The 24,319-nt window shown below is 43.6% G+C and overlaps 2 long non-coding RNA genes across 2 annotated transcripts in view; one reads left to right on the top strand and one right to left on the bottom strand.

Moving 5' to 3' along the window:
• The window catches only part of LOC149128789 (uncharacterized), a 59,119-nt gene extending 39,112 nt beyond the window's left edge, over window positions 1–20,007 (bottom strand). Inside the window, exons 1-2 of the long non-coding RNA XR_016224034.1 lie at window positions 19,925–20,007; window positions 17,714–17,794 (exon numbers count right to left, since the gene is read on the bottom strand). This is a non-coding gene — a long non-coding RNA (uncharacterized LOC149128789). The remainder of the gene's footprint in view (window positions 1–17,713; window positions 17,795–19,924) is intronic.
• On the top strand, window positions 17,156–19,928 carry LOC103345043 (uncharacterized). Its single transcript, XR_007919309.3, has 4 exons — window positions 17,156–17,370; window positions 18,328–18,441; window positions 19,293–19,326; window positions 19,763–19,928. It is a non-coding gene; the product is annotated as an uncharacterized LOC103345043 (long non-coding RNA).
• Window positions 20,008–24,319: the final 4,312 nt, after the last annotated feature.

Genomic DNA, 24,319 nt, shown 5'->3' with positions numbered 1-24,319 from the left:
AGTTGCCTCCCTGTTATGAGGGGTGAAACCTTAGCCAATGGTCAGGAGGAACAAAGGTGTGCAGGCTCTGGGTAAACCCCAGTAGCCCGTGGCAAAGGCTGGCTGTGAGTTTTATTATTTGGAGGTTTGATCTTGCGTCTGATTTGAACCAAGAGCTTGTCCTTGATCCTTGGACCACTTCCCAGGCCCAGAAGAGGTAAAAAGCTGATATTGCCTTGGATGTGACCCCAACCAGCCTTGTTAATAAACATTCCTTCCTGTTTCTCCACAGTGACAGAAGAGGAGGGAAGCAAGGTCGGAGGAGAGCAGCAGGGGCCACACCAATCGAGGACTTCAGCAGGGATGGCAAGAGCTTGTGCAAGCTGAGTCAGCCCCATGTTTTTTCCTATTTCAATGATTCACTTGCCCAAGCAAATCAGTGTGAGATGTGTGAACTCCTCCCTGCCTTTCCCACGAGCTTCCCCAGGAGTTGGTGCCTTTTGTTTTTGTTTTTCCTATTTCACTTCTCTTCCCTTGGAAACATGATTTCAGAGTTTTCCATTCAGGTTGAGGATCCTGCCCCCCAACCCTCTTACATCCCCTGGGAGGAGGGGTTGTCGTATCAAAGAAGCCCTCTGCTGATATTCTTAACTTCCCATTTATCTAAATGCCCCTTTTAAATGGATATTCATATTCCTTAAACTTCATTATGCTTTTGGATGCAATGGTTACATTATAAATAAACTTTCATAGCAATTTTTAAAAAAAATTTTTTGACAGGCAGAGTTAGACAGTGAGAGAGACAGAGACAGAGAGAAAGGTCTTCCTATCTGTTGGTTCACCCCACAAATGGCCGCTACAGCCAGCGCACTGCACCGATCCGAAACCAGGAGCCAGGAGCTTCCTCCTGGTCTCCCATGTGGGTGCAGGGCCCAAGCACTTGGGCCATCCTCCACTGCCTTCCCAGGCCACAGCAGAGAGCTGGCCTGGAAGAGAAGCAACCAGGACAGAATCTGGTGCCCCGACCGGGACTAGAACCCGGGGTGCCAGCGCCACAGGCGGATGATAAGCCAAGTGAGCCGCAGCACCGGCCCTTTCATAGCATTTAACACACAGTGAAGTCTGAGATCATTAGGAATCTAAGCTCTACATATGTTAATTGTCGATTTTTGAAAAGTTTATCATTGTAAAAACTTGAGATGTTTTACTATTAGGTTGAATGAGAATTCTTTTTATATGTTACAAATATCACATTTTTCTTCATAATAAAATTAAGCCTTTTGTTCATTATTAGAATACCCTTTTAACACTCCCAGCTCCCATTAGTTCCTCCTCCCATAAGCAAGACTGATTTTACTTGCGGCCTGTCTTCCATTTTTGCTCAATCTGTGTGCATATCTATACCACAATGCCCTCTGCCTATTTCTCAATCCATGTCCGTCATCCACTGTGGTCCCCAGATAGGCTTTCTCTCTGTCCCTCCAGTGGGCCAAGTCGTCTCAGGTTCTTTGCACCTTTTGCTACTTCCTCCATTCTCATCTGACTGCCTTCTCCGCCTCATTTAGGTCATACCTCCTCACCGCCCCATCCCCCACACCAAGCAGACTGTAACCACTTCCTGCTGTTTCGTCTCAGCAGTTCTATCACTACATGAGTGCTTTCTTCTTTATTAGTTTTTATGCATATTCATTCTCTGTCAGGTCTGCTATGCTCTTCAGGGGGAAGGGCTTTCTCTGTTCACTGCTCTACTAGAGTTTCCGGAGCAGCTCCTGCCCATAGGCTGCTCTCAATTGATACTTATTGAAAGAATAAATCCTGGCTCATCTCCATGCCTGCTGAAAGCCCATCTCTACCTGTCCTGGGGAGTCCTGGCTGCTCTGAGGCTTATTATGCATTGGGTAATCTGGTAAAAAAAAAAAAAAAAAAAAAAAAAAAAACTCAATTACTGTGGTATCTTCAGATGGCTATCAGGCTAGGGGTGAGGTGTGGCATAGCAGGTAAAGTCACTTACTGGGACACTGGCATCTAATATGAGTGATGGCTTGGTCCCGGCTGCACTTCCTAACAAGTTCCCTGCTACAAGCCTGGGAAAAGCAGTGGAAGATGGCCCAAGTATTTGGGCCCCTACCACCCTTGTGGGAGATCCAGATGAAGCTGCTGGCTTTGGCCTGGCCCAGCCCTGGTCATTGCAGCCACCTGGAAAATGAACCAGCAGACAGAAGACCCCTCTCTCTCATTCTCCCTCACCCTCTCTAACTGCCTTTCAAATAAATAAATGAATAAATCTAAAAAAAAAAAAAAAAAACAGTAAAAGCTAATAATGTCCAATGTCATTTGATCCAATATTGGAAAGAGACACAAGAGCTATGAGAATGTTGAGCATACACTCTAATTTCTTAGGCAGTTCTTTTCAAACATTTCCAAGAAGACATAAAAGCTGAAAATAATGAATAACAATGCTTTGTGGGGGAGCTGAACGGGAGTACAAAGTGGTCCGGTCTTCTCAGGACGGTCCTCACTTGTGCATGTAGCCTGCCCTGAGCCTTCATGGGACCCTCTTTCCCACTGCACAGTCTTTTGTCACCACACGCAACACCTTCCCCACTCCCCTCTTTTTAAGCAGAAATTAACCCAAAGGAATCATATACAGCACAATGTAAACTTCAGCCTGACTTCCAGTCACCAAGGGAAAGGAGTCTGTCAATTCACTCATTAAGAAGATCACAAAAGTGTTTAGGGTCCAGATCTTGGTGCACCCTAGTAAAGTTTCCTCTGTCTGATATGCCCTTAATTTAGAATGTAACCACCATTTGCTACTTTTTTTTAAAAAAAAAAAAAGATTTATTTGAAGGACAGAGTTAGAGAGACAGACAGACAGAGAAAGATATTCCATCCACTGATTCACTCCTCAAATGCCTGCAACAGTGTGAACTGGGCCAATCCAAAGCCAGGAGCCACGAGCTTCTTCTGGTCTCCCATGTGGGTACAGGGGCACATGCACTTGGGCCATCTTCTGCTGCTTTCTCAGACCATTAGCAAGGAACTAGATTGGAAGTGGAGCAACCAGGACTCGAACAGGCCCTCATTTGCTTCTTTTTGAGGGCTGGTGTGGGGAGCAACCGGACTAGACTGAGTTACTGGAATTAAGACTTATTCTATGCATCTGCTCTCCCACAATATGGCGCTGGGAGAGAAGTAAACAGCTTCCGCACAGCTGCCTCCAGTTCAACTAATAAACTGTAGGACTTGCTATTGATTGGAGGAGAGCAGCGTACTCGGCGTGTGGGCAGCCGAGTTAGGATTGGCGGAGGACGACTATAAAGGAGGAGAGAGACGGCATGCACCAGGAACATCTAAGGGGAACATCTAAGGGAACACCTGTGCAGCCCCCGAGAAGAGCCAGCCGGCGGTGTGCCGCTCCCCTGCGGAAGTGGGGAATGCGGCCAGGGGGAACTGCCCTTCCACGGAGGTGGAAGGGATAGTAGCCAACCCGGGAAGAACCAGCAGCAAACCCGGGGAGGGCCGAGCAGACGAGAGAACAGCGCAGGGTTCAGTGTTGCTCCTCCACGAAGAGGGGGAGCGACATAATGGTGCCGTGACTCGGATATGAAGCCTAGGCAGGGCTTAGTGTCGTTCCTCCACGAAGAAGGGGAGCGACATAATGGTGCCGTGACTCGGATAGGAAACCTAGGACGGATAGCAAACTTAGGAGGGAAGAAACGGGAAGAATTGGGAAAATATCGGAGAGAGAGACTAGCAAACAGCCTAGGGAAAAGCCGGACGAAAAGGGTGCCGGAAGAAGCTATTGAAAGCCTAGGCATAGACTCAGATACGGACTACGGGGGGAAGCTGGGAGAAATCTCTAAGGTCGAAAGCGAAAGTGAAAGCTAGAACAAACAGACTCGGATGCGGACTGTGGGGAGAGGCCAGGAGAAATGAGGGAGGAATATTGTTGGAAGAAAGCTTGGGGAAACATACCGGGTAGAGAAAAATGTTAGGGAAATTGAAGCCGCGGGGGGCAGGCCGAGGCGGATACGAAAGCCACTTTGGGATTCTCAAGTTAGCCCGGGAATAGGGGGCGAAAAGTTGAAACCAGAAGCTGAAACGTAAGCCAGATTGGGATCCGTCTGATTAGCCCGGGGAGCAAAGGACGGGAAGCCAAATCATGGGGCGGAGACGTATGCTGGGTTGAATTCGCCAGGCTAGCCCGGGGAACTTAGATTGAATGCTAGTGGCGGACACGTAAGCTACGCTGTGTTACTCGCGGAAGCCGCCGCTTGCAGAGAGAGCACGGGGCGTGAGTAGATAGGGAACGGGGCTGGCGCGAGGCTGTGGTGCAGACGCGAAGGGCGTGGAGACCGCGGAGCGCGCGAAGCCAAGCCGCGCAAAGCCGGGAAGCTGCGCAGATGAGAGAGGCGTGCGGGCTGAAGCGGCGCAGAGCCGGGAACCCGCCGGCGGGGCGAGGTGCCGGAAAGCCGCAGGGATAAGAGAAACAGAAGTTTAGAAGTAAAAGAGAAATAGGAATGCTGGAAGATAGAAGTAAAATGGGAGAAATAGGAATGCCCGGAGATAGAGAAATAGAAAGGCCTCCCTACAACACTGCACTGTGAGAGCTTGGATTCGGTCTGCCTGATTAAGTGAGGCGATGAGCACGATGAGCACCTGTGGCGGCTAGCAGCTTATGCGCCGCAGGTCACCGAAGACAGGCACGAATTGACATCAGTAAGGCCTCCCCACAAAAAGGCAATGAGAAGGCTTGGATTCAGTTTGCCTGATAGGGCTTGTAAGCCCCTGCAGGCTCGACCAGAGCATGCGCTGCAGGGCACCGAACACAGGCACGCATCAGCGCCTAAAAACCTCCTCACAACATGGCGAAGAGAGGACCCGGATTCGGTTTGCCTGATTGATAGGACTTGTAAGAGCCTGTGGCAACTCTAGCAAGTAGAGCAGAGTGTGTGCCGCGGGACACCGAAGACAGGCGCGTATCAACGCCAAAAAATAAAAAGAAAGGGGGATCTGTGGGGAGCAACCGGACTAGACTGAGTTACTGGAATTAAGACTTATTCTATGCATCTGCTCTCCCACAATATGGCGCTGGGAGAGAAGTAAACAGCTTCCGCACAGCTGCCTCCAGTTCAACTAATAAACTGTAGGACTTGCTATTGATTGGAGGAGAGCAGCGTACTCGGCGTGTGGGCAGCCGAGTTAGGATTGGCGGAGGACGACTATAAAGGAGGAGAGAGACGGCATGCACCAGGAACATCTAAGGGGAACATCTAAGGGAACACCTGTGCAGCCCCCGAGAAGAGCCGGCCGGCGGTGTGCCGCTCCCCTGCGGAAGTGGGGAATGCGGCCAGGGGGAACTGCCCTTCCACGGAGGTGGAAGGGATAGTAGCCAACCCGGGAAGAACCAGCAGCAAACCCGGGGAGGGCCGAGCAGACGAGAGAACAGCGCAGGGTCCTGTGTCGTTCCTCCACAAAGAGGGGGAGCGACAGGCTGGGGTTCAGGATCCAGGTCATTTTACACAGATTTAAATAATGTTTACAGGGAGAAGACACAAGAGACATTTAGGATGGTAAGAGTGAATTATTGGCCAGCACCATGGCTCAATAGGCTAATCCTCCACCTTGCGGAGCCGGCACCTGGGGTTCTAGTCCCGGTCGGGGCGCTGGATTCTGTCCCGGTTGCCCCTTTTCCAGGCCAGCTCTCTGCTATGGCCCGGGAGTGCAGTGGAGGATGACCCAAGTGCTTGGGCCCTGCACCCCATGGGAGACCAGGAAAAGCACCTGGCTCCTGGCTTGTGATCAGCGCAATGCGCCGGCCACAGCGTGCCGGCCGCGGCGGCCATTGGAGGGTGAACCAACGGCAAAAAGGAAGACCTTTCTCTCTGTCTCTCTCTCTCTCTCTCTCTCTCTCACTGTCCACTCTGCCTGTCAAAAAAAAAAAAAAAAAAAAAAAAGAGTGAATTATGTTGGGGCCAGCGCTGTGGCATAGTGGGTAAAGCCACAGCCTGCAGTGCTGGCATCCCATATGGGAGCCGGATCCGTGCAGTTCTGGCCATTGTGGAAAACTGGGGAGTGAACCCGCAGATGAAAGATCTCTCTCTCTTTCTCTCTCTCTCTCTCTCTCTCTCTCTGCCTCTCCTCTCTCTGTGTAGCTCTGACTTTCAAATAAATAAACAAATCTTTAAAAAAATAAGAGTGAATTAGGTTAATTAAATACCACAAGGGAAATTAGTAAATAAAGTGTGATGAATGGAAAATATAAAGTCAAATATGCAGCATAAATTTGAATAAGCTGTCCTTTATATGACCTGACACTTCAAGACATGAAAGAGAAGACCATTATCCCCTAAACAGAGAAGAGTTTGCTAGCATAGTGATTAAAGCAACCTCTACAGGAATTAATATACTGTTTGTCCCAGTGCTGGCACCAATGTTCACTCTGAGGCCATGCTTTTTTTGTGGCTTCTCCAAGCCAACAACCAAGCACAGCAGGGGCACTAAGGCAGACCCATTCCTGGAAGATACAGGACTCTTCCAACAAGCAAATTTGGCTTGAAGACTCCAAATCAGTCTTGCAGAGATGTCTCTAAGATGGGCCTTCTTTGCCTTCCACCCCTCCCTTTGTTGCAAGGAACAGGCCTACAGAGTGGTCTGATAGCCTCCTAGTCTCTGCCAGCCGCCTCTCTAGGAGGAAATGAATTATGTCAATAACCTGGGAGCTTAGATGGGAACCCAAACTCCAATTGAGAACTGCAGCTCTCACCAATACTTTGATTTTGACTTCATGAACCTTCAAGCAGGGAACACAGCTGAGCCACACTGTGCCCAGGCTTCTAACTCCTAATTCACAGATGAGAGCTAATAAATGGGCATTATTTTAAACCACTAACTTTGTCATTTGTCACACAGTAACTGAAAATATGCCACATTTCTGATTGCATCACTATTTTCATCATACCACTTTTCTAATTAACCAGTGGAAAAAACCAGCAATAAACTAAAAATGTTCATTATTAACCTTCTAACTTTGCTAATTTAGTTTTGTTTCGAATTTTAACTTTTTTTCTCAGCGTGATAAGGTTTATTTATTAAGTGAGAAGAATACACAAGCACATGAGGGCTTCGTTTAGGGAGAGTGGGCCAGGGAAGGTAAAATGGGAATTTCATACCCTGCTCTAGAGAGAGCGTCACCTACACCAAGCTTCTAATGAGCTTTAAAAAGGGGAGTGGTTACATGGTACTGCCCCCAGATCCCAGGTAAAAGGAGGTACATCCTGGGGAGGGGTCATCTGATTGACAGGTGGGTTGACGGGATTACATGAGGGCTGGGAGATATGTGGCCTCCAGCTCATGAACTATCCATCTCCCTGACTTTTCCCACATCACTCTGCTCTCAGAAATTTCTAACCCTTAATCTTAAGGGGATGCTGAAGGATGTAGACTCATCATATCATCTCTATCTTCTGTTGATCAGGGCCACAAGCCCTGCCTGTCTCGGGGATGAACATCTCTCCCTAGCTCATCTAATGAATCTGTTTCATGAGCTGGTGAATTTTCAGGCATAGCCAATGGCTGTGTTCCCCACATGGTCATCATTATTTTCAGAAGTTGTTGAACTCTGAAACACAAGTGTATCAATCAGTATGAGCAAAACTGGAAGAAAACAAATTGCAAGTAGGATGGGAAGAATATATTCTATTGATTCCCAGTTAGTGGATGGTAATAGGCTATCCTTGTGTAGATTGTAAAACTATTTAGCCTGAAACCAGAGCTGCAGCTCAATAGGCTAATCTTCCGCCTGCAGCACCAGCACATCGGGTTCTAGTCCCAGTCGGAGCGCCGGATTCTGTCCCGGTTGCCCCTCTTCCAGGCCAGCTCTCTGCTGTTCGGTAGCGCAGTGGAGGATGGCCCAAGTGCTTGGGCCCTGCACCCCATGGGAGACCAGGAGAAGCACCTGGCTCCTGCCTTCGGATCAGCGCAGTGCGCTGGCCACAGCGCGCCAGCCACAGCAGCCATTGGAGGGTGAACCAACCAACGGCAAAGGAAGACCTTTCTCTCTGTCTCTCTGTCTCTCTCACTGTCCACTCTGCCTGTCAAAAAAAAAAAAAAATATTTAGCCTGGGTACAGAGATTTTTAATGTCTTTCAGGAAACATAATACTGTTGGAGTAGAGGTGGCAGATCCCACTTGTCACTACACATATTCCTCCTTGTTCTATCAGTATATATTCCACGGCTTGTCAGTTGTGTTCAAGTATTAACTTTTTAGAGTGATTTATTTTAGCCCTGACCTCATTCCCTTTGGTTCTGAGCCTATGGACTTGAATTCATTTATCAAGAAGACAGGGCTCTCATTTTCTCATGTTGATTGTTTATTTAAAAATAATTCAGGTAAATTGCAAATGAAATAATCTGTGAAGAAAATATAAGATGAATTTGCTGTAACAGTTGGGGAACGTTTTAAAATTCCTTTTGGGGTAGGCATTTGGCATACCAGTTAAAGCACCACTTGAGATGTGCACAACCCACATCAGAGCTCCTGGGTTCAAGTCTCTGCTCAACACCCAGTTCTAGGTTGCTACTAATGCAGACACTAGGAGGCAGCAGATAATGGCTCAAGTAAGTTGGTTCCTGCCATCTGCTTTGGAGACCTGGATTCAGTTTCTGCCTTCTAGCTTCAACCTGGCCTAGCCCTGGTTGTCTCAGCCTTTGGGCCTTTCCTCCCTCTCCCTCACCCTCTCCCTCCTTTCCCTTCCTCTCCCTCTCCCTCTCCCTCCTCTACCTCCACTCCTTCTCCTTCCTATCCTTCACCTTCCTCTCCCTCTCCCTCTCCCTCCACTACTTCTCCCATCTCTCTTCCTCCCCACCCCTCCCTCTCCCTTCTCCGCCCCTCCTTCTCCCTCCTGTCCTCTCCTTCTCCCTTTGCCTCCTCTCCCTCTCCTTCTTTTTTCCTCTGCCTCTCAAATAAATAAAAATTAAAAGTCTAATATACTGAAAATATCATAGGGATTATTTGAGCAGCATAAGGATACTTCAAAAGGTTTATGGAATATGTTTATCATGAGAAAATATGTATGGATTTTACATTTTCACACCAAAATAAACATTTCTTTTAATTTTGTTTTTCCATGAACTCTTTGAATTACCCTCATACAGTGAAGAGTTATTGTTTTACCTATCCATTCCACCTCCTTCTGTAAACTGCACTCCCCTTTTGAGAATGTCCTTTCCAAATCAACAACTGGATTTAAAAAAAATTCATGTGTTCATATAGCTCCACCACTCCTAGACAACACTACGTTCATCCAAAAATGGCCTATATCTTCAGTATAAGATAGTCAGGTTCTCCCCTGGCAATTTATTTATTTATTTATTTATTTATTTATTTTTGACAGGCAGAGTGGACAGTGAAAGAGACAGAGAGACAGAGAGAAAGGTCTTCGTTTTGCCGTTGGTTCACCCTCCAATGGCCGCCACGGCCGGCGCATTGCGCTGATCCGAAGGCAGGAGCCAGGTGCTTCTCCTGATCTCCCATGGGGTGCAGGGCCCAAGCACTTGGGCCATCCTCCACTGCACTCCCAGGCCATAGCAGAGAGCTGGCCTGGAAGAGGGGCAACCGGGCAACCGGGACAGAATCCGGCGCCCCGACCGGGACTAGAACCCGGTGTGCCGGCGCCACAAGGCGGAGGATTAGCCTAGTGAGCTGCGGCGCTGGCTATTTATTTTTTACAAGAGAATATAAATTAATCCTTCACCAGTGGTAGATGTAGTCGGGAAGTGCTGACAGCAGCATACCTTGCCATGTGAAAGGAGCTAATTTACAACGAAAAAGAAGGGCAAAAATGCAGAAAGAAAGTAGGACAGGACTTGGAGGAGATCCCCCAGGAGGGAGTGACCCCCTTCAGATGGTTCAGGTGTTCTGGAATCCAGCTAAAGCCCTGTCCTTCCCATGGTTTGGTTGTTTCTTCCTGGTATTCCAGGAACCAGCATTTTCTCCTTCCTACCTAAGCTATTACAAGAATTCAGCCACTTGCAACCAACAAAGATGTGACTCATATGGCAGAGAGATTTTGGTTTTATTTGCCTTGAAAATACTTATCATGTGGTGGGAAAAACTTCCAGCCAAGAATCTCTAGGACACTGGTGATTCATCCAGGCTTCCATTTTTATTTTTTTTATTTTTATTCCTTTCATGTCAAAACCCAGACTTTTACACCAACTGTCTAACTCATGGGGTTGCCAATACACCAAACACTCCTTCTCAAGGGTTTTATACATCCAAATTTTAATTGTATTAATGCTATCTTGATTGGAACAATCTATAATTTGTCAGTGTTGCACCATAAACATCTACTGGGCACTTGTCTCACTTATCTAGAGCTATGTTTGACTGTTTTTAATTGTCATTGAAAATAAATGAGTTCATAAGTGTTGACAATGCTAAAAAGAACTGGCAATCTAAAAGAGAAAGAAAGGGAGGGAGTTAGAGACAGAGAGAAAGGGAGAGACAGAGAGAATTCCATTTCACTGGAAGCCTATTTTTCTTGTCATTTCTGAAAGGGGAAAGTGCTATAACAGCTGTAAGGCAAATATATATATATATATATATATATATATATATATATATATATATATAGGCACCGGTGCTGTGGCGTAGTGGACTAAAGCCTCTGCCTGCAGCGCCAGTGTCCCATATGGGTGCCTGTTTGAGTCCCGGCAGCTCCTCTTCCAATCCAGCTCTCTGCTATGGCCTGAAAAAGCAGTAGAAGATGGCCCAAGTGTTTGGGCCCCTGCACCTGTGTGGGAGACCCAGAAGAAGCTCCTGCTCCTGGCTTCGGATCGGCCCAGCTCCAGCCATTGCAGCCATTTGGGGAGTGAACCAGCAGATGGAAGACCTTTCTCTCTGTCTCTCCATCTCACTGTCTATAACTCTACCTCTCAAATAAATAAATAAGTAAATTGTTTAAAAAGTAAATATATATAATTAAAAATCTATACTTTTCAAATTTTGACATCTGATCACTTTTAGGAAAAAAAGATAATCCTGCCAAGTATGAACTCATTTTCTTGTGATCAGTTAACATTTAACAAATAAAAGCATAATATACACTCTGGGTGACAAAAAATAAAAGGCATTAATCAGACTGATCTTTGCTGAATTGCCACTCTTTTAAGCAAATTGGTTTACATTCTCCAAAACCCCTTCTTTAAAATGAATATTGTGGGGACGGCAATTTGCTTAGAGGTTAAGACATCGGTTAGAACACCCACATCTTGTATCAGAGGGCCTGGGTTCAAGTTCAGGCTCTGCTCCCAGTTCCAGCTTCCTGCTGATTCAGTGGCTCAAGTGACTGGATCCCTACTGCCCATGTGGGAGAAGCAAGTTTGATTTCTAGCTCAGCCTGGCCCTTCCCTGGCTAGTGCATGTATTCATAGTGCTCTCCCTAGCTCTCTCTCTCTCTCTCTCTATATATATATATATGTATGTATATATATACACACACATATATATTGGAAAAAATACATAAAATTTTTATAGATAATTTTGCTATTGAGTATTGTGGTTAAGAATACAAACTCTAGGACTGCTGGGTTCAAATTATGGCTTTAATTCATTAAGCAAATTGCTTTATGATCAGACCTCAGTTTTCCAGTTTATCTTAAAATAGGCAGCAGACAGAGATATATACATATGTATAGAGATATGTTCATATATCAGGTATGTGCAAGAATCATAATAGCAAAAAGTGAAGTAAAATGGAAATAGCCCAAATATCCACCATAGAGAATAAATTGTAGCAAAATCACCTAATAAAATATTATTTAGTAATAGTAACAAATAAACTATAGCTACACACATTAACATTGATGAATCTCAAAATATTGATAAATTATCTTAGAATTCTCATTATAGAATCCCATTTATATCAAATTTTAAGAAACAAATCCAGTGCTGGGCATTTGGTTCAGCAAAGATGCCACTTGAGATACCTGCATGCCATATCCAAGTGCCTGGGTTCAAGGCCCCACTCTGCTTCTTATCCACTTTCTTGCTAATTTGTATACTAGGAGGTACCAGATGATGGCTCAAGTACGTGGGTCCCTGCAACCATGTGGGAGACCTGAATTGAGTTCTCAGGTCCTGTATTAGGCCTGGCCTAACCACAACTGTTGCAGGAATTTGGGGAGTGAACCAGGTTATGAGAGACACCTCTCTCTCTCTCTCTCTCTCTCTCTCTCTCTCTCTTTCTCTCTCCCTCTCTCTCTCTGTAATAAATATTTCCTTAAAAAGACAAGTACAACTACTATGTTATCTAGGGATACATCTATAAATGGCAAAACTAAAGAAAACAAGACAATGGTTTAAACAAACTTTAGGATAGTGATTATTTCTAGGAGGAGGAGGGGAGTGAGATTGTGGAAGGCACACAAAGGCAAACAAGGACTGACAAAATTGTATTTCTTAAACTTAAAGGGACATATAGAGTGTTTGCTTTCTGAATTCTCTATAAACTATACTTGGATATTTTATGCACTTAAATCCAATCATTTCTAAACAAAAATAATGGTTATAACTAAATAAAGCATTTTGAGAAAATTGAGATCTTACATGTTTAGCAGCTGTGTCTAGCACATCAGAATACTCCAAAAAGTTTGTGGAAAATGCAATTAAATGATTTTATTTTGACACAAAAATTTTGAAATCCATGCAGTTTGCTCATAACATGCATTTAACATGAACTTTTCAAAAACTCCATGCATGGATTTCAGGTTTTTTCACCAGAATAAGCTTTTAGCTCCATATGTTCATGAACTTTTTGAAGTCTCCTTGTAAACAGAGGTCTCAATAGAAGATGGAATCCAAAATACTGAGGTTATGACACACAGATGCTTGTGCCCCTTGGAAGAAAAAATACCAAAAAGTATGACTACTATATTCCAAAAACTCTAGAAACCTATATTAAATCTATAGGGAAAGTGAGTGAAAGCAAGTATGGGAGATCCAGGAGAACAAGTGTAATCTAGTGAAGCTTCCCTAGGAGCTAGGCCTAAGAAAACAGTTCTTGGGTAATAATTTTGAATGAATATCTTTTGGGTAAAATTCCTAGGAAGAACAGACCTAGCTAATACTCTTTAACAGATAACATCTCATAGGCAATTTCAGAAAACTCCAGCACCCTCACCTCCATTGCCTGCACCTAATGCCCTTGATGGGCCTAGAATGCACTGCTTGCTCTTACTTACTCTGGTCTTGAGTCATGCTTATCCCTAGCCAATCGCTTATCTAAGACTGAGCTTATGTTATTCCTTCAATAAGCACTCACAGGAAACCTGTTAGGGATAAAAAGTTCTGCACTCAGCACTAAGAATTTCATGAGGAGTATTTAAACAAGTCTCATTTATCTTGCTTGATCATGGAGACAGCAACTTATTCAAAAGAAAACTAGAGCAACCAGCAGTTGCTGTGCACAGACCAATCCCTACAACCTTTATGTCACAAGGACAATTAAATAAAAGCTCATAAAGGACCTTTGCTTACTTCAGGACCTTGTCATCTTGAGCCAGCTGATAGGGAAAGTGGGTCTTACGGCTGAACTTCTGAACCAGGAAAAGATCCGTCCAAAGTTTGTCAGGTGACGTGACCTACAAAAGTATCTCCATTCCTTGGCTTATCTTTATGACTGACAAATTATTGCCTCTTATTTGCTCTATATGCTTGGAAAATGTGATTAAATTGCTGAAGCTGTCCTAAGCCAGAGGTTTACTTCTGTGAAAAACAGAAAAATAATTCCTTCCCTGCGATTTTTAATTAAAGGAAGAGCAGTTTTATCAAAATATGTTTGTTTTTGAGGGATTTTTGTTTTGTTTTGGGTCTAATGTTGAGTAGTTTGTTATCCTATTTTACAAGAAAAAAATGACTCTGAACAAAGATTTGCCCTTTCTTTAACTTTTATATTCTAATCTGTTGCTACTTCACAGTGTTTATAGTAGCCTGTAACAAGACAATATGACTTCATCAGTTAGTCACTCACTGCCATTCATCAATTTAGTGAGTTTCATTGGAAAATGCACAATTAAATATAAACCATTTGGGGGAAATTTTTAAATCTTAAAACTTCTTGAATTTTTTTGCCTATAAATGAAAAAAATTAGTTGTAATCAAGGCATATTGGACAATTTCGCTTAAGGAATAATTCAGTGTGCAAAATCAAATTTAAGCGCCTGGTTTAATATGGGAACTAGGTTTAAGATCCCCAAGCAGGCCTGTGACCAAACTGTGTGAGTCTACACTCGTAGCTTAACTAACTTGTAACTGGAGAGACCAGCACAGCAAAAAAAAAAAAAAAAAAAAGGCAGTCAATAGCTATTTATTAAATGACTAAGCAATAATTATAGGAAAGTGTTCTTACAATTAGAATAATATTCTCTTCGTATCTGTTGTCAGAAACAGAATTAAATGGAGCACACAGAACACCTAAATCAATGGACAAAAGTTGTTCTATCAAATGCCAATTTCCTTTTTTTTTTTTTTTTTTTTTTTTTGACAGGAAGAGTGGACAGTGAGAGAGAGAGACAGAGAGAAAGATCTTCCTTTGCCGTTGGTTCACCCTCCAATGACCGCCGCGGCCGGTGCGCTGCGGCCGGTGCACCGCGCTGATCCGATGGCAGGAGCCAGGAGCCAGGTGCTTTTCCTGGTCTCCCATGGGGTGCAGGGCCCAAGCACCTGGGCCATCCTCCACTGCACTCCCTGGCCACAGCAGAGAGCTGGCCTGGAAGAGGGGCAACCGGGACAGAATCCGGCGCCCCGACCGGGACTAGAACCCGGTGTGCCGGCGCCGCTAGGCGGAGGATTAGCCTAGTGAGCCACGGCGCCGGCCTCAAATGCCAATTTCCATAGCCTACTGGGAGAGGCCATGGCTTGTTTAAAAAAAGTTATACTGGAATAAAGTAAAACCACTTTTCAGAGACTAATCCTATTATAAAGAAAACAGTAAGAAAGATAAAATGTGGGGCTGATGCTGTGATATAGCAGGCAGAGCCACCGCCTGCAGTGCCAGCATCCCCGTATGGGTGCTGATTCAAGTCCCAGCTGCTCCACTTCCGACATAGCTCTCTGCTATGGCCGGGGGAAAGCAGTAGAAGATGGCCCAAGTCCTTGGGCCCCTGCACCCACCTGGGAAATCACTGCAGTTTAAGAAAATACTTTGGAAAGAAATATTTTCATAGAAAAACTAGGCTGGTTGTGTTATCTGTGGGGCTCTTTTATTTAACTTTTCCAAAAATGACTGATTTACCTATCAGACCTTGACCCAGCAATAGGTTGAAGTTCTCAATCTGAGATACAGCACGCCTTACCTAAAGACACATATTCCTTCTCTTTCTAAGCACTGTTGTGTACCTAAAGAAAGTTCACCCTGAAACCATGGCACAGCAAATAAGCATCTCTGATTGCTTGAAGGCCACACAATAGCACCAACCCTGATCCTATTGGAAGACTGGGATGACCAGTCAATCAACCACAATAGCAACTAACAAGCTGCAGGTGTAGTTGCAAGTGCTGCATGAAGGAAGTGAGGAAAGGAGAAAGCAGCCTTAGGCCATCCCCCTCCTCGAAGCCCCTGAAGCAGAACAATCATCTGGTACATACAAATGATCATTGTAATCTCCAGTACAGGGACTTGGGGTGTGGGAAAGGAAGCTAAGCATGGAATTTGAAAGCTAGAATTGCGAGGTAATAGATCTGAGAGTTTCAAAAGTGGGGAGGGTTTCCAGCATTTCAGAGGCGTCTACTTTGTTTGTTTTTAGTCTAGACCAAGAGTGCAAAGACTTAGAAAATATGCTTTAGGCTAGAAGACACCCTGGGGTTGTTTTCTTTCTCCACGGTAGAGCCCTGAGTAATAAAGCACATGCCAGTGCCTACACTCAAAGCTGACTAATGGCTACAGATGCTGGCTCTTTCTCCTCACACCCAATCAGTGGCCTAAGATAACTGCCACTAATTTCTTAGGTCCTCATGACATCTCCCACACTATAGTTGGGACTCATATAGCTCCACCTGTGTTCAGCTCAGTTGATTGAAGGGCTCATAATGTTCTAACGAAATTCAGGAGGGAACATAGACTCCACTTCAAATGAAGAAGCGGTAAAGTTTTTGGAAAAGTTTGTGGGACCAGAAATAGTTACAGTAATGTTTTGAAATTCAAGTAGGATAAGGGCAGCATAGTGTAGTCATAAAAATAGATATAAAATACTATAATAAAAATGCTATCATCAGTATTCCAAGTGTCTCAATATTTCTCACCTGAATTCAACTAACCATCTTCTAGTTGTTCTTGCTCCCAGCCCCAAATGCACATTCCATGTGGCTTTCTAAACAGCAAGTTTGAACATAAGACTGTCCTATTCTAAAAGTTTTAATGGCTTCTAATAGCCTTCAGGTTAAAATGTATCCTCTCTCCATATAGGTTCTGATAAAGCCATTACCTAAGTTCAAATCCTGTCTTTGTTACTTAGCAACTTAGGAAAGTTTCTTAACCTCTTTAGTCCTCAAATTCCTCATCATGTGCTAAAAATAGTCATTTTTACATAGATTTGTTGCCAAGATTCAATGACGTAGTTCCCTTAAAGAGCCTAGCCCTTTGCGCAGTTTCCGGTAACTTTTGACTATTATTACAATATTTCACCAACTTATTGTTATTAGCTGCAGAAGCCCTTCCTCAACCAGGTTCATTCTCCCTCTCCAGTTGTGTTGCTGTTGGCCCATCAATAATCACATCTCTTGTGTGTGAAGTACTGACTTTGTGCCACTTCCTTCTGTGAACACATGTATTGATATTATTTTATCTTTAACAACTCTGAAAGATCAGTACTAGTATCCTCATTTTACAGATAAGAAAACTGAGACTAGAGTTAAGCAACTTGACCAAAGTAACTGAGCTCATAAATGGCACAGCCCATAATTTAAGTCAAAGCCTATCATACTCCAAATTTATTCTTATGACTGCACTATGCTGCCTTTATCCTACTTGAGTTTCAATACCTTACTGCAACAGTATTTCTGGTCCCACAAGCTTTTCCTAAACCTTACCACTCCTCCATTTGAAGTGGAATCTATGTTGCCTCCTGAATCTCGTTAGAACATTGTGATCCCTTCAATCAACTGAGTTGAACACAGGTGAGGCTATATGAGTCCCAAGGCTAGATCATCTAAGGCGGTATTGCTTCTATCTGACTCCCTCTTTTGGAAGGTTTCCCTTGGAGACCTAAGCTGCATGTAAGGAGTTCTGCCACCTGAAGATGCCATGCTTGAGAGACCATGTGAAGAGATCACATAAAAATAGAGATGCAGGAAGAGCCCCAGCTGCCCAAGCATCCTTTATTTTTGGTAAGCAAAGTAGTGATGTTTATTAGGTTATGGTGCCCATTCATCCTTAACCACTGCATGGAAAAGAGAGAAGCTGTCCTTTCCAAACCCTGTCCAAATTGCAGATTCATGAGCTAAATCAATGGGTCATAGTTATTTGAACCACTAATTTTGGAGTGTTGCTGTGTGCAGTAATAGAAAACCAGAACACCCACGGAAACCTCCAAGACTATTTAATCACTTTCATTTCCTCTGACGATAACACCTTCCATGGTCTTCACATGTGCAGCTGTCTCTGCCTACAAGTCATCACAAGCCTGCGATATCTCAGCCAACGTACAAGTACCCTCATTTAAAGACTTACTTTGCTTTCAAGAGTCACTGTAGTTGTTGCAATTTCAGTCATCTTTCCTCAGATCTGCAAGTGGGTGGTTAAGGACTCAAACTGCGAATCAAAACATTTAGGTTTAAGTATTTTTTGTTCATTCCTTCCAGGTTCTGGGACTTAATCTCTCTAGACCTTTGTTTCCTCCAAAAGGAGTAATAGCAAAACACCTTTTCTCGCAGTGTTGTAGAGATCCACTCACAGCTGCTAGCAAAGTTCCTGGTATTGAATAAGAGCTCAACCTGGTTACTCTCATTAGTGCACTAAATATATTACATCACAAGTATTATTTTGTTCTCTATTTCCTCCTCTGTTAGTCATTTGAAAATAATAACGGTATATCTTCATTGCTAGGCATCTGGGATATGCAAAATACATTTATGTAATGAATGAACAAGAAGTGGATGAACAGATGAATTAATTAATAATTAATGAGATGAATAAGCAAGTATAATCCAGTCTTCCTTCAATCTCTTAGTCCCAGCATGTAAGAGAAGTAAGAAAGAAGAGATTTCCCAGTCCTTCAGGGAGCAGAATTAGTGCTGGCTGTATGCTTTTCTTCATGTCGGGTCAATTCTTCTCTCTTTTCCTAGGGGTGTTACAGTGCCACAGACATTATTTCTGAACTCCCTCATCCCCAAAACCACACAGACAGCATCCTCACTTGGACAAATGAGCTCTGCTCTTGACAACTAGGTGTCAGGATGGTAAGAAAAACAAATGCCAAAATGTCACGTGGCCTCCAGCTAGATTCCCTTTCCACTTCTAACTGTATACAGCATGTCATCTAGATGCCTGGCCTTGCCAAGTAAAATCCAGTTAATCTTTACAACGCCATTCCCTTTTATGGACTCCACGATATGGCAGTGCCATATGCTGAGGCAAGGACTCTGCTCTTACCTGACAAGAAAGTTTATGATGCACAAAGAAATAATTTATATCTTGGCCTCATGTATGATATTTCCCCAATGATTTTTGCTCAGTAGAGAAATTACTAAATAGCAACATAATTGAAAGTGTGCAGTGCCTGGAATGTAGATACTGGATGCCATCAGGCACCTGTTGCCTGGCCTCCCTCCCTTAGATGGACGTGTCCTTGCCCTGACTTTTTGATAGCAAATCAACCACTTACTAAAATTAACTCAATAAATTGAGGGAGTGGTACTGCTGGCCCTCCAAGGTTCTAATCACTAGGTTCATGAGGTTATTTGCTTCTCCAATAGATAATGCCTTGATCGTTGATATTGTCTCCAGATTTTTCTTTTTGGGGAATTCTAGGTCCAGGGCAGAAAGTTAATTACCACCTGCTTGTAGCCCCCAGACCTACTGAAGCCCACTTGGCTATCATAAAAATCCCTGGAAAACACACTATGGTTGACCAAATAAAGGAAGGACATAAGTACCATCATTCAACCAGGCTGAACATGTGTCCTTCATCCCAACTTCAACCCATAAGAACCTTCCCTCACACCTAACCCCTTAGCAAGCCTGGAAATTAAGTGATAGTGCCCACCTGCTCGCTCCGTGCATTGCATTAAGTGCCTCCTTTCTTTCACAGCCCCAATGTCAGTGATTGCCTTTCTGCGTCTCAGGTGAGTGGATTCTGTTTAGGAGGTTCTATGGCAACTCCTCCAGCCAGTTTTGGAGGTTGTTTTATATCACAACTTTGATTAGTAAGATGAACAAAGAGCCCAGATTTAATTTTCCTTTTACTAGTGAATTTCTATAGATGCGTACTTACACTTAAATTCAAATAGTTAGCAAGCTACGGATATGCTGAGTTGTAATAAATGTCATTGGATTTAATGGCATCCCAGTAAAACAGTCTCACTCTAGTTCATTTTGTGTTCAACATCCAGAAACCCTCAGCGTACCAGTTAGTCCTTTAGTATGCCCTCTTGTCTCAGCATGAAAAGAAAAGCTTGAAATATTTTTTTAAGTGAGAAAGTGCAGGGGAATAGCTATGTACAGTCATAAATTGCATTAAAAGGAAATGTGGAATTTATCTTATTGTTGTTGTTATTTCAGGTTCTGTGCTGCTAACTTTAATCATTTCTACATTCTTTCTCGGAAGGAGCCCTTTGAAGCCTGCACAATGCTGAGGTTTAGAAAGATTTCTGAGGTGTGGCACCACATCTTCTGATTGGGCAGCTGCGCTCGGGTGATGTGGGCCTTTTGCTGTTGACTCACCAGAGGGCAGCAGCTTGGAAGCTTGATGTCAGCATAGAAGAATGTCAGGCACTTCTCTCCAACTACTACCTCCCCAGCCCCTCAAGCCCCCAGCTGTAGCCCATAGTTAAGCAAAGCTATTTGGGTAGCCTCTGACCAGCCTCTTGGCCCAGCTTCTTGCTGCCTAGTTACCATGTCCCAGCAAAGAAAAACCAAATCTTAGAAGGGCAACACTAACCTCTTCCAGCTACATGTCTCTAAGGATAAAAGCATAATCACCCAATTATGTATAGTTGGGCTGTGCGGAAAACTAGGTATGTTTGCTCTCTGTCTCTCTGGCTGTCTGTCTCTTTGTCTCTTTCTTCTCTCTCCCTTTCTGTAGCTCACTCCCTGTCGCTGGCTCGCTCGCTCTCTCTCTCTCTCTCTCTCTCTCTCTCACACACACACACACACACACACACACTAATTCTGAATAAATTTTATGCTGTTTATACTCCTGGTTATTTTTTCTGTATCAGCTTCCCTGCATTCCTGACCAAGTGAAGCCTCAGATAAGAGCTGGGACCATCTCTGATAGTCTTATTAGAATTTAGTCTAATGGACTCAGACAAGAGAACTTTCTGAGAAAATTGGCTTCCTGATGTTCACGCCATTTGGCAGAGTTGCCTGCTGCACAGAACTAGGTCTAGTTCTCTGCCTGCCTATTTTTATATTCTACCTAGTTTCACATCCCTCCTACTCGCTGCACCATCCCCTCATTTAGCAGAAATGAGAGTCTTGGCTCTAACTTAATCCAAATGTTCATACATGCAGCACCTTTCACATGGTTCTTGCGGTTTTAGGCAACTGCAAACAGTAAGCAGATGATAATATACCTAGTTAAGGACCATGGCCAAGGTCATGCAAGCAAGTACACAAATACATTAAGCCAAGGTGGAATTCACTGATCACAGAAGCTAAGTCTTTCCTAAAGCAACTTGCTAATGTGTGGGAATACTGGAGTTTGAGAGTTTTTGATTGCCTTGGCACACTAAGATTTGAGAGAAAATTATTCTTTTGTAATTACAAAATTACAGTTTTGTTCTTATTCCATTATTTTATCCTGATGAACAGCACAACCACAACTCCACACTGCTTGATCAACCTCCAGAATTCCACAGTGTGATAACAGTAGTGAGCTAAGAGTTGGCCCCCAAAAAAGATATGTCCATGTCTTCCTTCTCAGAACCTGTGAATGTAGCCTTATTTGGAAAAAGTTAAGGATCTGAAGATGAGATCATCTGAATGATCTAGTAACAAGTGTCCTTGTGAGAATCACACCATGGTGAGACTAAGGGGGAAGAGGGGAGGGCCATGTGAAGACTGAAGCAGAGACTGGACTGATACAGCCCAGTAACAAACCAATTCAAATTCTAAGAGGCAAAGGATGGTTTCTGTTCTAGAGTCTGTGCTGGGATCAGGGCCCTGCTAACACGGTGATTTCAGACTTCCTGCCTCCAGAACTGTGAAGACATTTCTACGGTTTTAAAGTCATCACGTTCATGGTCATTTTTAATGGCAGCCATAGAAAACTGACTTAGTGGAGCTGGCATTGTGATGCAGCAAGTTAAGCTGCTGCCTGAGACGCCAGCACCGCATATCAAAGCAACGATTTGAGTCCCAGATGGCTCCAGTTCCTATTCAACTCCCTGCACCTGGGAAAGCAGCAGAGAACAGCCCAAATATGTGAGCTTCTGCCACCCACTTGGGCGACTCAGGTGGAGTTCAGGCACCTGGCTTCAGCCTGGTCCAGCCCCTACTGTTGCAGCCATTTGGGGGAGTAAACAAGCAGACAGAAGAGCACTCTCTCTCTCTCTCTCTTCCTCTCTCTGTCAGTCTGCTTTTCAAATAAATAAATAAATCTTGAAAAAGAAGGAAAGGAAAAATGACATAGTTACAAACTCAAATGTCCCACACAGGGGGTGCAATAAGCAGGCAATCTAGGTGGGGGAAATTTTGGTTTTATGTATGTATATAATATTTCAATGCTAAAACCAATAGTCTCAAAGGTAGGGAAACAGTAGCAAGTACAAACGGTGCATTGCAAAAGAGAGAACAAATACCCTATCCAAAAGAAGGGCCCATCCTTCAGATCCATCTCATTGTTACCATTGAACACCTGAGCCCCATTTTGACCCAACTGTCCTATTTTTATAAGATTTGTGTTTTAAATCTCCTGGAGTTTAAATGTTGATTCAAAAACCAAGTAGGCAAACAGTACTCCATGGGCAAAATCTAGAGTTTAGGGGCTGAAAAATCTTTAGTTTGGTGTTGGACTGTGACAAGTGATTGGTTACAGCTTCTGGAGCCAACTGATCCTTCTAACAGTATTAAGGTATGTGTAATAGACAATCAATAACAGACTTAACAACAGGGTCCTGTTTTCTTCCTTCTTAGTCTGCTAGCCCGGGCCACATACATTCAAGCTCTTCCCTATTCTTGTGTAGGAAGAGAGAAATATTTTTGTTGAAACTTTAGATCATGTATCTCTGTCTTCTTGGCCTCTCTTTATTTTCTCTGTGGTAGCTTAATTGGTACCTTATCCATTGGGCATTTAGCTTAGTGGTTAAGACACCCGAGGCCATATTAGAGTCCTGGGTTTGATATCTGGCTCCACTCTTGACTCCAGCTTCCTGCAAATGCAGACCCTGGAGGGCAGTGGTGATGGCTCAAGTGATTAGGCTCCTGCCACCCACATGGGAGACCTGAATTGAATTCCTGGCTCCGGTTGTTGTGAGCATTTGGGAAATGGGTCAGTAGGTAGAGTGTCTCTCTCTCTCTCTCTCCCCCTCAGTCTCTCCTCCTTCCTCTCAAATAAATAAAATACAATAATATATAGTAGTTTTGTTTGTGTGTGTGTGTGTGTATTGAAGAGGATTAGGGACAGAGGCCTTGCAATGTAATGTGTGATTACCTTAGAAAGAAAGATAAAACAGATTATTCACTAGAAATAACCAAAAATCCAAAGCTATATTTTTCTATCCCCATTTTATCACAGAGCCTTAATATATATCTTACTAAAAGGGCTGCTTTTTTGTTTTTATTATTATTTTTTCAATTTAATTTAAATTAGACAAGAGTCATGCTTTTCATATATGCAGGTTCAAGAACATAGTGGCATTTCTCCCCTCACCTGCCCGCCCTCCCATCCTTCCCCTCCCTCTCATATCCCCCTATTAAGTTGTACGAAGATCTATTTTCAGTATATTAATGATCATATAGTTAACCCTACTCTAAGTAAGAGTTCAACAAATACTATGAAGAGAAAAAAAAAAACTGTTCCTCAACAGTAGAAACAGGGCTATAAACAATCATCAAATATCAAAATGTCTATTTCACACCAATATATTATATTTCAGGTACTCTATTAGTTACCTTGGATCAGGAAAAATATATGATATCTGGCTTTTGGGGACTGGATTATTTCACTAAGTATAATGGTTTCCAGTTGCATCCATCTTGTTGCAAAAGACAGGGTTTCATTTTTTTTAATTTTTTATCTGTAGTGTATATATATGATATTTTCTTTATCCAGTCAATAGTTGATGGACATCTGAGCTGATTCCATATCTTAGCTTTTGTGAATTGTGCTGCAATGAACATGAGAGAAAGGGTTGATATTTAGGTTAGGTAAAACTTAAGATATAAAATTGAGACAAAACAAAATTAACAGCCACTATGTTTCATTTATTAAAGGTTATTACTTCTCTGACCATTTACCACATCTCTAATTTCGACTGTATCTTGTAGAGTTTTCTAAGTAAAATATAACTCTACTAGATTGACTGACTTTTAGTGAGTCCATGACAGTGGTTAAAAAGCTTATCACAGACCGGCGCCGTGGCTCAACAGGTTAATCCTCCGCCTAGTGGCCCCGCGGCACACGGGGTTCTAGCCCCGGTTGGTGCGCCGGATTCTGTCCTGGTTGGCCCTCTTCCTGGCCAGCTCTCTGCTGTGGCCCGGGAGTGCAGTGGAGGATGGCCCAAGTCCTTGGGCCCTGCACCCCATGGGAGACCAGGAGAAGCACCTGGCTGCTGGCTTCAGATCAGCGCAGCACGCCAGCTGCAGCGGCCATTGGAGGGTGAACCAACGGCAAAGGAAGACCTTTCTCTCTGTCTCTCTCTCTCTCACTGTCCACTCTGCCTGTCAAAAAAAAAAAAAAAAACTTATTACAAGTATGGAAAGTACTACAAAAATGAAAGTAATACAAGATTCATCTTGTAACCCTTGAGTCTGCAGTGAGGAGGGAAAATTGTAACCTATTTTCATAATTGATCCTTGCATTTTTATGGAAATATTCTGAAAATAAACAAGAAAGACTGATGAAGCATCCCTTTAAATTGTGGGGAAATTTAAATATTTTCAGAAATATGGAGA

This window comes from Oryctolagus cuniculus, chromosome 1, assembly GCF_051225735.1.
Source record: "Oryctolagus cuniculus isolate XC-2025 breed Fujian yellow rabbit chromosome 1, ASM5122573v1, whole genome shotgun sequence".
Lineage (NCBI taxonomy): Eukaryota > Metazoa > Chordata > Mammalia > Lagomorpha > Leporidae > Oryctolagus > Oryctolagus cuniculus.
This window is presented reverse-complemented; position numbering and strand designations above follow the sequence as displayed.